Consider the following 12,989-nt stretch of genomic DNA (forward strand, 5'->3'; position numbering starts at 1 on the left):
AGATCCGGCCACTGCACTCCAGTCCAGGCGACAGAGCGAGACTCCGCCTCAAAAAAAAAAAAAAAAAACCAGTTCTATCCCATTTTGCCTGGTTCATATGAGTAAAATAATTTTTAAACATGCTCATTGGTATATCTGTATGAAAGTCATGATTTTACCCTTTTCTGAAATTATCTTTTAATGAGGGCCTGGCAATTTACACCCATGTGGCTTTTCAGTCGCAATCTTCACTGAAGTGTCCAGGACCACTGAAGGGAAGGGCAGTCCAGGGTCTTTGTAGGCACAGACATGGGAAAATGAACCAAACCTTGACCAAAGTGTCCTTGAATGGAGAATGGTGAAAGATGGTGAAGGGCTCAAGAAGAAGTAAATGATAAAGTAGATCAATAGCAAACTGTGATAAAAGAATGTACAACACCTTCGGACAATGCAGAAAAGAAGAGTGCAGGACCAGGCCCGGTGGCTCACGCCTGTAATCTCAGCACTTTGGGAGGCTGAGGCAGGTGGATCATGAGGTCAGGAGTTCGAGACCAGCCTGGCCAACATGGTGAAACCCTGTCTCTACTAAAAATACAAAAATTAGCTGAGCATGGAGGCGTGTGCCTGTAATCCCAGCTACTTGGGAAGCTGAGGCAGGAGAATCACTTGAACCCAGGAAGCGGGGTTTGCAGTGAGCCAAGATCTCGCCATCGCACTCAGCCTGGGCAACAGGGTGAGACTCTGTCTCAACAACAACAAAAAAAGAAGAGTCCAACAGGACATTTGCAGCACCCTATATCCATACTTCACTGATTTGGAAAGCAGTTGGTGGAAAATAATCTACACAGTAAAAGAACTACAGAACCTCATTAACTCTTCAGAAGTTTTGGTTCAAACACACTGTGCTTTCAGGGCCCCAGGATAGACTCCCCGGTACCTTGCAGCTAGATATTCTTTTGTACTGGACTTTCCATTCACCATCCAGCAAAGAAAATACCACAGGGTAATGAGATAAGATCAATGCACATGCCCCAGGGTCCATCTTTTGTTAGTAAGGGCTTGAATGTCCTTGTTCAATAATGATCTGTTTCCTTAAATGTTGTGTGGCTATGTTTACTAATCAGGAATTAATTATGATTATAGGATTCAACTGCATATTGATATTAGTGTGTTATAATGATATTTTGCATAAAGACAAGTTTAGTCTGCAAACCTGGAAGCCTCTGGGCAGATTTAATTCAAGAAGCTGTTCTAGATTCAGATCAAATCAGGAGTTGCCTCCTGAGGCAATAACGATAATATGCACTTGCCCAGCCCCTTCATCTGCATTATCTCATTAGTGAGACAAGAGATATACTGTGGAAAGGGCACCAATTTAAAGGCAAGAAGTCATGGGGCAAGCTTCAGTCCTGTCCCTTCCATGGTATGTAAATTTTGGGCAGTCACTTACTTTCTCTGAACCTCAGGATCTATATTTCTATGAAGTGGAACTGGTAATAATCCCAGCTTTGCAGGGCTGTGGAAACCAAAATATACACATTTTTAAATTTAAGGGATTGATACCTAGAGACAATGAAATCATACCAACAATCATTAATGTGATTGTGTAATCTGTATTTTCTAACAAGGAAAGATGACCAGGTACAAAACAGAGTGTTAAAGAATTACCTCATTCATTATCCTGTAGAAAAACAGTAAAAGGTTATAATCAGAAATTAATCATGGTGACCTCTAGGTAGGAAGATCGTGGGTGATTTTTTTTTATTTTTATTTTTTAGACAGAGTCTCGCTCTGCTGCCCAAGCTGGAGTGTAGTGGCATGATCTTGGCTCACTGCAACCTCCGCCTCCCACATTCAGGTGATTCTCATCCCTCAGTCTCTCAAGTAGCTGGGATTAGAGGTGCCCGCCAACATGCCTGGCTAATTTTACGTACTTTTAGTAGAGATGGGGTTTTGCCACGTTGGCCAGACTGGTCTCGAACTTCCAACTTCAGATGATCATGGGTGATTTCTTTTTCTTCACATGCTTTTGGCATTTGAGTTAAGAAAAATAACGTATTATTGATATGATTTTATAATAAAAATGTTAACTTCAATTTAAAACTTAAAATTTATATCTGTGGTTTTAAATGACAACAAATGATTTAAAATCTTTAGTATGTATTGGACAGAAAGAAAGGATTGTTATCTGGGTATAAATTGTATCCTGTTGTTCTGTAAACGGAGTAAGAGTGGAGGAAAAGAGGTCAACTTCAAAGGGAAAAAAGCCAAAATGTGATGGCCGGCAAAGGATGATAATGGGACATTCTAGATGGGCAGTGCCTACCTTCTGCAGTCCAGAGTTGGCCATGGAGAACGCCCCTTTGAGGTTCAGTCTTCCTCATAAGAGGGGCTGATCATATAAATCTGAAGGGATAGATAGTAGAAAGATGGAAAGAAATATCCTTCTTTATATACACAAAGCAGGCATACAATGAGACATGAATAACGACAGGGAAGAAAGAGGATACCATGAAAGCTGTCCAGTCCCATTAAAATTACATGCTGTTAGAATGCTGAATTTGGAGTGACACTGCCCACAGTTAGGAGTATTGCTACATATTTAATGTAATGTTTAACTGTTTAATACTATGATGGTTTTAATTCTTTATGCTGTTTGATACGTGTGATAAAGAGGAGGTAACATGCATCACCTCATAGACTTATCTCTGATATTGGTTCTTAATATACATAACACACATCCCACGTGTAAAAGTCAGATGTTCAGTCTGGTCAATGGGGAAATGCTGGGATTTCACTTGACTAATTGGTCATAAGGGCCTCATAAGGCCCAGAGAGTGATGTAACAGCCAATAGGTGAAGTATAGCACTTGAAAAGACCACAAATAAATAATTACAATGCCTTCCCAGATACTTATGAATTCCATTAATCTCATTGAGGCCATTCAGACTGAGGTTACCTGCTTGTGTAATGCTTGCCTAGAGATTCCACAAATCTGAAGCTGCCTAAGGACCCAGGCGAGAAGACTGGGGTATGGGCAGCTGGACAGTGCTAGAGGACATCTGCCTGGAATAAGGGCAACGGTCAAGATGTTATGAAAACACTTTGCCTGTGTGCTGCACCCATGTCACATCCCTGTATCCTTTCAATAAATGCCTTTGCTAAATGGAGTGTGGGTATCTCATTTCTTCAGCTTTCAGAAATATAATTAAAACAATCTGGATTGGAATATCCAAAAGGAGATATCCAGTAGACAGTTGTTTAGTGTATAAGTCCAGAGCTCATGGAAGAGGTCAAGCTGAAAATATATACAGTGAAGTTATCTCCTATGCTTGCTTAACTTATATTAACTCTACTATATGCATTTGGCAAAAAACAAAAACATATTTTTCTTATAACATGGCCGCTAAATGCAAGCCAACAACTTCATCTGGCGTTTAACTAAAGAAACAACCTTCTGTTCCAATAGCGGAGGAAAACTGGCTGTGTAGGATTTCTTGATTGATAGTATATACATTCAAAATCGTGTATACAGTATTTTAGAGGAAATTTTAAAGATTTTCAAATATAATTTTAACTCTGTTTTATTTTTGCCTTTCACGCTGACTTTAGATTCTAGCCCCCTCAGAACAAGTCAGTCCCTGTATCTGGGTGTCACTGATATACAGGTGATTGCAGTTCTGGTCACAGAAGAGGCTATTCTGGAGAGAGTACATAGAGTGAGAAAAGAAGAGACCTGGGGGTGAAATCTTAGGGAACATCAATATTTGAAAAGCAGACAGAAGAGCCTAGAATGATTCTAAAAGAATGAGGAGGGGGGTGAGGAAAGAAACCAAGAAGAGAGTTTCCCGAGAGTGGTTAACAGTGTCAAAAATAAAGCAAAGAAAATCAAGGAAGATAAGTCCTGAGAAGCAACCACTGGCTTTGGAAATTAAGAAGATACTGATGACCTTAGCAAAAGCAGTTTGGGTGTTATGATGGCAGATGCCTCTCTAAAAGAATAAGTAGCCCTGGCATGGTGGCTCACGCCTGTAATCCCAGCACTTTGGGGGGTCAAGGTGGGCAGATCACAAGGTAAGGAGTTCGAGACCATCCTGGCCAATATGGTGAAACCCCTTCTCTACTAAAAATACAAAAATTCACCGGGTGTGGTGGTGGGTGCCTGTAATCCCAAGTACTCGGGAGGCTGAGGCAGGATAATTGCTTGAACCCAGAAGGTGGAGGTTGCAGAGAGCCAAGATCGCGCCACTACACTCCAGTCTGGGTGACAGAGCCAGACTCCATCTCAAAAAAAAAAAGTAAAAACGACAAAATGTGCAGAGTGGCAAGGAAGTAGAGACTTCAAGCTTTTCTATGAAGAGAAGGAAAAAGGGTCGCAGGTAGGGAAGAATAAGAACCAAGGAGTAAGGAGGGGTACTTTGGTATTTCACATTTTAAATGGGTGTTGATTTTGATCCAATTTATAGGCCAAGCACAAGAACCAGAAGGAAAGAGGAGATAATTGAGACAACACAGTCCCTGAAGAGACACAGGGTGAGTCCCAAGTACTTAGTTGCATTAACTGGAAGAAGGGCAAAGGAGAAAGATGTACTGGGAATAGATGCCTTTGTGTTTGAGAGGAAAGAAATGCCAGGGAGAAAGAATTGAGGAAACTTCATTTCCGATAGCTTCCACTTTCTTTGTAACATAGGAAGTAAGCACAGCCATTTTCCTTTATTTATTTATTTATTTATTTATTTAGAGACGGAATTTCACTCTGTCACCCAGGCTGGAGCACAGTGGTGCAATCTCAGCTCACTGAAACCTCTGCTTCCCAGGTTCAAGCAGTTCTCCTGCGTCAGCCTACCAAGTAGCTGGGACTACAGGTGCATGCCACCACGCCCAGCTAATTTTTTTGTATTTTAGTAGAGACGGGGTTTAACCTTGTTGCCCAGGCTGGTTGTGAACTCCTGAGATCAGGCAATCTGCCCACCTTGGCCTCCCAAAGTGCTGGGATTACAGGCGTGAGCCACCGCTTCCAGCCAAGCACAGGCATTTTCTAAAAGTAAGGAAGAGGGTGATGGGTGCACCAAAATATCAGAAATCCCCACTACGGAACTTATCCTTGTAACCAAACACCACCTGTTCTTCCAAAACTTATTGAAATAAAAAAAAAAATAAAAGTGAGGAGAGGTGCTTAGAAAACAAGTAAACTTTTAAAATAGTCTTTAAAGGAAAGAGGAGAAGCTGAGAAGGGGTATACAGGATTTGAGAGTATAGCTAAGACTGGATTTCCTCTATTTGTGGAGGTCCTAATTCCTAAATTTTATGAGATTATTTTTCCCAGTACCACTCATTCTGGTTGGGTGAAGGAGTATAAAAGGGAGATGAGGCCTGGTGGGGTGGCTCGCGCCTGTAATCCTAGCATTTTGGGAGGCCAAGGCGGGCGGATTGCCTGAGCCCAAGAGTTTGAGACCAGTTTGGCCAAAATGGTGAAACCCCGTCTCTACTAAAAATATATAAATTAGCTGGGCATTGTGGCGGGTGCCTGTAATCCCAGCTACTTGGGAGGCTGAGGCAGGAGAATCCCTTGAACTCGGAAGCCTAGTTTGCAGTGAGCCAAGATGGCACCACTGCACTCCAGCCCGGCAACAGAGTGAGACTCCATCTCAAAAAAAAAAAAAAAAAAAAAAAAGCTGGGCGCAGTGGCTCGCGCCTGTAATCCCAGCACTTTGGGAGGCCAAGGCAGGCGGATCACAAGGTTAGGAGAGCGAGACCATCCTGTCTAACACAGTGAAATCCCATCTCTACTAAAAATACAAAAAATTAGCCAGGGGTGGCAGGCGCCTGTAGTCCCAACTACTCAGGAGGCTAAGGGAGGAGAAAGGCATGAACCCGGGAGGCGGAGCTTGCAGTTAGCGGAGATCGCGCCACTGCACGAAAGAAAGAAAGAAAAAAGAAATAAAGAGTGAGATAACTAGCAGAATAGGAAGACATGTTTGGAGAGGAGGAGGCTAGTGTGTGAAATTACAGATATATCAGTTTGTTCCAGTTGGGCACAAAGCTCAGAGATCAATCCAAGCTGAGTTGCCCATATAGAGAGGAAGCAAAGGCCCTAACCATTGAATAGGCACAGAACTATGAGAGTAAAGTAGTGGAAGGGTCATTCATGGAGGACTTAAGGTGAGGTTGAAAGACAATGAGCCAAGAACCAAAAAGTCTAAATGAATGTAAACGATTAAGAAAAAGATGGTAGTGAGGAAGGTAGAAAATAATACCAAGGGCGGCATGCGGTGGCTCACACCTGTAATCCCAGCACTTTGGGATGCTGAGGCGGGTGGATTACTTAAGGCCAGGAGATCTAGACCAGTCTGGCCAACATGGCAAAACCCCATCTACTAACAATACAAAAATTAGCAGGGTATGGTGGCGGGCACCTGTAAACCCAGCTACTTGGGAGGCTGAGGCAGGAGAATCAGTTGAACCCAGGAGGCGAAGGTGGCAGTGAGCTGAGGTCGTGCCACAGCACTCCAGCTTGGATGACAGAGCAAGACTCCATCTCAAAATAATAATAATAATGTAGCAGGACTAGCTGCGGACAAAACCCCTCAAACACCGAGATAGTGAAGGGAGTAGCTTTAATCAGCTGGGAGCATTGGCAGGCTAGCATCTTAAAATCCCAGCTTGTCAGGTGCTCAACTTCTGTCCCTTTTAAGGACTCACAATTCTAAGGGGGTCCGCGTGAGAGGGTCATGATCAATTGAGCAAGCCAGGGGGTACATGACAGGGGCTGCGAGCACCGGTGGACAGAGTGAAACAGAACAGAACGGGAAGTTTTACAATGTCTTTCTAGGTCAGGGGTCGAATTTTAGCTACGAGGCTTAGGTCAGGCAGGCCCAGGTCTGGTTTGGGGTCTGGTTCCTTGGTTTCCGTTCTGGTTCCTAGGCACTGGGCTACCTGCCTTTAGTTTCGCTTCTCTTTCCTTTTCTGAGTATAAAACAATATTAGAGGGTCTCTCTCTTCCCTCATTTCCCCCATTTGAGACTCTGACTTTTTATTAGTGGGAGTTCTCACTCTTATTTTTGCTACTATGTCTTCTTGTGCAATAGATTGATAGTGATTCATATAGTACACTTGTGCTGAAGCATTTTGGTGAACTAAGGTAACAATGAAGCTTTTTATCATTTGAAGAAGTAAAGGTAGCAAACAAGGGAGCAGTAAGCAGGTTTCTATTACTATTATAACTCCTATTATAAGAGTTTTAAATTTTCCTAGTACTGGAACCACCTTCTAAACGTGGCTTCAGGGTCGAATCCATGCTACACTTGTACGGGCACATGTGCCAGTTTTGTTATATCTTTAACTATGTCTTCAACTACTTGCCTCTGATCATCTATGTGTAGATAGCAATTAGTAAGGTTACATTTCTTATAGACCTCTCTTTCAGCTGCTAGCAAGTAGTCGAGAGCCAATCTATTTTGATAGATAGCATTTCTTATCTGAGTTTCTTGCCGGGCCGGAATAGTCAAGGCTTGACCGGTTTTATTAGTGATGATTTCTAAAACAGCTTGCAACCACATGATTCGGTTGAGCATATAAATGGGGGTCCAGTATCCCCATGAACCGTCTTGTGTCTAAGTGTCAGGCCTATAGTATTGTATAATTTTTTTAGGTGGCCATTCATCATCTTTTTAATTACCTGTGGCTATGTTTCACTTTTCATGGGAAGCACAGACAGGGAAGCCCAGGAGTTCACCTGTTTTTATGGGCAGTAGGAAGAAAGATGGTTTAATAGTGCCAGTAACACAATTACTTGTTCACTGGTCAGGCAGCTTAGCGTAGGCTCTCTGTCTACATATCCAGTATAGCCCAGTGGGGGCCGTCCAGTCCCAGTGGGATTCTGGGTGGGCCCAAACGGTCTGAAACTTTGGAAATTTACTGAATGGATTTTTATCTGTATGGTTTGAACTCCACCATGCAACTGTTTTTGTGGTACCATTATACAGTTTTTGTCCTAGGCAACTAAGTCATCATACAGAATGAGTAAATTCTTTCCTTTTTTTTAGCTATGCAATGTTGTCTAATAATTGAGACTTTTAGAACCTACAAATGATCAGGGTGATTCTTTTGGGCCAGGAATTTATCGGGAACTGGGTCTGTAGGCACTAATTATCAGGCTTCTTATGGCCATTGATCTTCTATTACAGTTTCTCCACAAACATAACATGAAGTGACATTTAGAGACTGGGCTACATGCTCGGCTAATTGCAAAAACAAATTTCTGGTTTTTCCTGGAGTCTCTGGCACTGGCACATTTAGTTCATCATAGAAAGTCTGAAATACTGGTTCCAGAGAGAGTTTACAAACCTCCTCTTTTACTAAGATATTTAGTCTAGGATCTAGTCCTTTTTCTATCGATGCCCAGAGATACATATTCTCCTTTTTTCTACCTTGGATTTAAGGGATTTGTAATTACTAATTTCAAGGGGTTGTAGCTTCCACTCATATAGAAGGGGCTGCCTTCTCCTTTTTGGAGCTAAACAGGATCTTTTTCATCCTTTTTCTAAGTAGTCCATATGATACAAGACCAGTAATTACACATATTTGCACATGAACTTAATTCATGGCAGATATACTTATTTCCTGCCGTGTAACTTTTTTTTTTTAAAAGATCTGCATCTTGTACTATGCCAATTGCTATTGATACTGGCACAAGCATTAAATTTTAGGGTTATATGCTTGGGGACCCCTCTTTCTTCTGTCCTAGCTATTACTTTACTTGTGTCGCCTAGAAAAGGACCAGTCCTTCATTTTATTTTAAAAACTGTGATCATGGGAGGCTTAAAATGGGTCATAACACGCATCAGGTTGGTTATTTCCTGGGCTACATACCTTGGATAGAATAGCATTATACAAACAAGTTTCTTTTAGAGTCCCGGTACACTTATAATAACCATAAAATAATAGAACTGTAGCAATCTTTTGTCCTACCTCAGTGACTTGATGTATAAACTGGGAACAGTCCTCAGTCTGAGGAAGGAAGTCCTTACTGTTTAAGTCCAAATTTTAAGGAAGATGAGTCCTGCGATGAGTTTTCTCATGCTTCGGCCGTGCGTGGACCAGTCAGCTTCTGGGTGTGACTGGAGCAGGGCTTGTTGTTTTTTTCAGAGTCACTTTGCAGGGGTTGGTGAAGCTGCTCCCGTCCACGTACAGCTCCCAGTCTACTGATGTTTAAGGATGGTCTTGGAGGTTGAGCCCACTAGAATAAACTGAGTCCAATACTTCTACACAGTTATGTTTAACTGGGCTCTCTGATACCAGGAGCAAGGTGACAGGGTTTAGGGTGTTGCAAACTTCAATGGTTATGCGGGGATTTTCACAGAGCAAGCTTTGGTGTTTAGTTAATCTAGCATGCATTAGTTAATGATGTCCTTTGGTATTTATTAAAGTCACTGCAGCATGGGAGGACTTTATGTTTAGGTTTTGCCTAAGAGTTAGCTTATCTGCTTCTTGTGCTAACAGGGCTGTTGCTGCCAGGGCCCTTAGATATGAGGGCCAGCCTTTGGAAGCCCTGTCTAGTTGTTTTGAGAGATAGGCCACTGGTCTTGGCCAGGGCCCTACAGTCTGGGTTAAAACTCCAACTGCCATTTTTTTTTTTTTTTGACACATAGAGTGTAAAGTTTTGTTAGGTCAGGTAGCCCCAGGGCTGGGGCTGACCTGAGTTTTTCTTTTAACTCATGAGAAGCTTGTTGCTGTTGGTTGTAATAGATGTAGTTTATCTAACTTATATTTTTATTGACTGTCATCTACCAAAATATTGACTTAAATCCTGTAACTATTTGATTTCAAGCTTTAAATTGATCTGGTATTCCTTGCAGGGCTCCAATTGCATCTAAATAGATGTGAGAGTTGAAAGATCTATAAGGGGCTTATCTCGCTTTACGATGTTTTATTTTTCCTCCCTCTGGTTGATGAAATGCCAGGGTGAAAGGGATAGCCAATTGGACTAAAGTGTAAGTGCCACTCCAGTTATTCGGCAGAGTGCCCAGTAAAGGTCCACCACAATACCACCACACATCTGCTCAGGGATGAACAACGGCTGACTGATTGATAAACTCTTGAAAATTCTCAAGCTCACTGTATCCCTTCAGGTCTCCAAGGAATGCTAAGTTTCCTCCCTGTTGTGAGAGACACGAAGTGAACTTAGTGTTGGGAGACGGAGGCTGGATGGCCCTCGGGGGCTGACACGCAGAGTGCCGGACTTTGGGATATAGCACAGAGAGCTTGGCATGACTTATTAGTCCAGGCTGTAGAATCCTAGAAAAGAGCTACTATGCAGCCCATGCCTGGTCGACTGGAGGACCACCTTAGTGGAAGGGGGACAGTTAGGGCCTCTGGCCTATGTGCACAAGCATAACGATTGCTTTTGTTTAATGTGCAGATGGAATATTTGATTCATTTCAACCAGGCATTTGTATCTTGGTATGCTGTCTTAATTGCCAAAGTTTGTTTTAAGTCTTTAACTTCTATGATCCTCTAGTGAAATGAATGTTTCCTTTAGCACCTATTTTTATTAGTTTTTAGACCAAAGAAAACTAAACACCATTTTATATTTAATAATGCTTCTTGTATGATTTTTATACCAGATAAGCTAAATTTTACCTTTATATTAGTGTGTTATTAATGTTAAACTTAATTTTACTAAAACCTTGTAGATGTATTTATCCAACTTTTCATGTTTGACCATAGGGTAAGATTTTATAGACTCTTTCTAACGTTTTAAAATTTTTGTTAAGGGGCAGGTTGGTGCTTTAAGAAAAACCTGTTGCGTTTTTACTTTAAAGTCCAGTTCACAGAAAAACTGGATGATACCTTTTTGACTTTAGCTAATAAGTTTACACACAGAATTTTCTTTACAATTAACATTTTAAAACTCACTTAAACTTTCAAAACAATAATTGTTTAACCTTTTAATATAGGTAAAAATCCACATTCTTATGCCTCCTTATAATCCTTTTACCAAAGGTATATTTTACTTTTCTTATACACCTTGCACATAAACTGTTTCTTCAATAGTACTCAGGAGGCCTTATTACTTTTAAATTATACAACATTTTTTGCATAAAAAATTTTTTGATAACATTTTTCTTTCATGACTTTCGCAGACAATTCTTCAACATGTCTCAACTTTCTGACTTATTACAAACATTTCTTTATTTAAACAACCTGTTAATTTATTTCAGGACAATAATTTACCATATAACACTCTTTTAACATAAATTCTGCCTCCCTCTTTTTTTTCCTTTTTTTTTTTTTTTGAAGATAACCATTCTTTTTTTTTTCTGTTAGCAAGGCATCTGCTGCTACAGATTGAATGCATCTGGGCCATCCACGGATTACTGGGTTAAGGATTTTTGATAGGAAGGTTTCAGTGTTTTCGGGATATTCCCTTGTTTACAGCGACAACAAAGTGGTACTAGAGTGTTACAGGATTACTGAGAATACCTTTAATTATCAATTATAGGTTTTAAATTTACCTTGGCTTTTAAAGGAATAGGGTATACTGTTTTTTTCTTAACTACTCGTAAATTTCTTTTTCTTTCTCTCTTTGGCTTTCTGTCTGTCTCTCTCTCTCTTTCTTTGACTTTCCTTTGGCCTCTGTCTCTTCCTCTCTTTCTGCCTCTCTCTTTCTCTGTCTCTCTCTCTTCTTGACTCCTTCTTTGTCTCTCTGTCTCTTCCTCTCTGTCTTTTCCTTTCTCTCTTTGCCTCTTTCTCTCTCTGTCTCTTTCCTCTCTCTCTGCTGTTCTTTCCTTGCCTCTGCCAGCCGCTTATGCTGCTATTCTCTTAACTACTGTGGAGGGGAAGGGGGTCTAAAACCAGCTGTAACTGTCTCTGTACGGAAACTGGTCTGCATGCCTTGGCTTACAGGTTACCTTGTGCCATACCTTTGAAACAAGGGACCTGTCTAGGCTTCCTTCTGATGGCCAACCCACCTCTAATGCTGGCCAGTCTATTTCACACAAAGTTCTAAGTTTACCTGGTGTCATAGTAATACCATAATCTCTTTTAAATACTTTCTTGAAAATTTTTTCAACATAGTTCCTAGTGGGGTGGGCTTACTTTGTGCCTGACCCATATCTCCTCGGGACAAAACACCACGCTCACACCACACGCACACTACAAAACAAAGAATGGGTAAAAAGGGCACACACACACTTTTACAGTTTATGCCAAACCAGAATCAAAACCAAAATCAGAGTATCAAGAAATCCAAGCCAGGTCAAAACCAAAACCAAAGTATCAAGCAATCCAAGTCAAGTCAAAAACAAAACCCAAAATGCCGGTACAGGCACGTTGTGGGTGATCAGGCCATGCTTCCACTCAAACGGAGGGGGCAAGTTCCCAAGACCAGTCCTGTCAAGCAATTCAAACCAAGTCAAAACCAAAACCAAAACCAAAGTGCCAATAAAGGCACACCGTAGGTGATCAGGCCACGCTTCCACTCAAACAGAATGGGCAAGTTCCAAAGACTAGTCTTACCAAGTTTTAGATGTCCGGACTCCAAGTGCCAGTTCCTTCCCAGTGTTCAGCCACTGCATTGATCCTCCTCAGGGGCCTGCCATACACTGCTCTGGCGAGGCGTCCCACCGGGGCAAATGCCTACCCGGGAGCACCCTTAGTATCCGCGTCTCCCGGCTGGTTGGAGTCCCCCGGAAGGGATGTTCCACAGGGCAGGCTAAAGCCGCCTGAGGAGCTGCCTTGACCATCCGTTAATCACCTCGCTTCCCGGTCAGGGAACCAAGAAATGTAGCAGGCTGAGCCAAAACCCCTCAGGCACTAAGATAGTGAAGGGAGTGGCTTTAATCAGCTGGGAGTATTGGCAGGCTTAAAATCCGAGCTCGTCAGGTGCTCAACTTCTGTGCCTTTTAAGGGCTCACAACCCTAAAGGATTCCGCGTGAGAGGGTTGTGATCGATTGAACAAGCCGGGGGTACATGACAGGAGCTGCAAGCACCAGTGGTCAGACTGAA

At 41.9% G+C, this 12,989-nt stretch overlaps 1 protein-coding gene across 1 annotated transcript in view; it reads right to left on the minus strand.

Moving 5' to 3' along the window:
* The window catches only part of ATG10 (autophagy related 10), a 314,418-nt gene extending 301,659 nt beyond the window's left edge, over positions 1-12,759 (minus strand). The window contains exon 1 of the mRNA XM_033179234.1: positions 12,500-12,759. The gene's annotated coding sequence lies outside the window, so the exon portion shown is untranslated. The remainder of the gene's footprint in view (positions 1-12,499) is intronic.
* Between the last annotated feature and the right edge of the window lie 230 nt (positions 12,760-12,989).

The sequence above is a fragment of the Trachypithecus francoisi genome, unplaced genomic scaffold (genome assembly GCF_009764315.1).
Source record: "Trachypithecus francoisi isolate TF-2019V2 unplaced genomic scaffold, Tfra_2.0 Lachesis_group2, whole genome shotgun sequence".
NCBI classification, from domain to species: Eukaryota; Metazoa; Chordata; class Mammalia; order Primates; family Cercopithecidae; genus Trachypithecus; species Trachypithecus francoisi.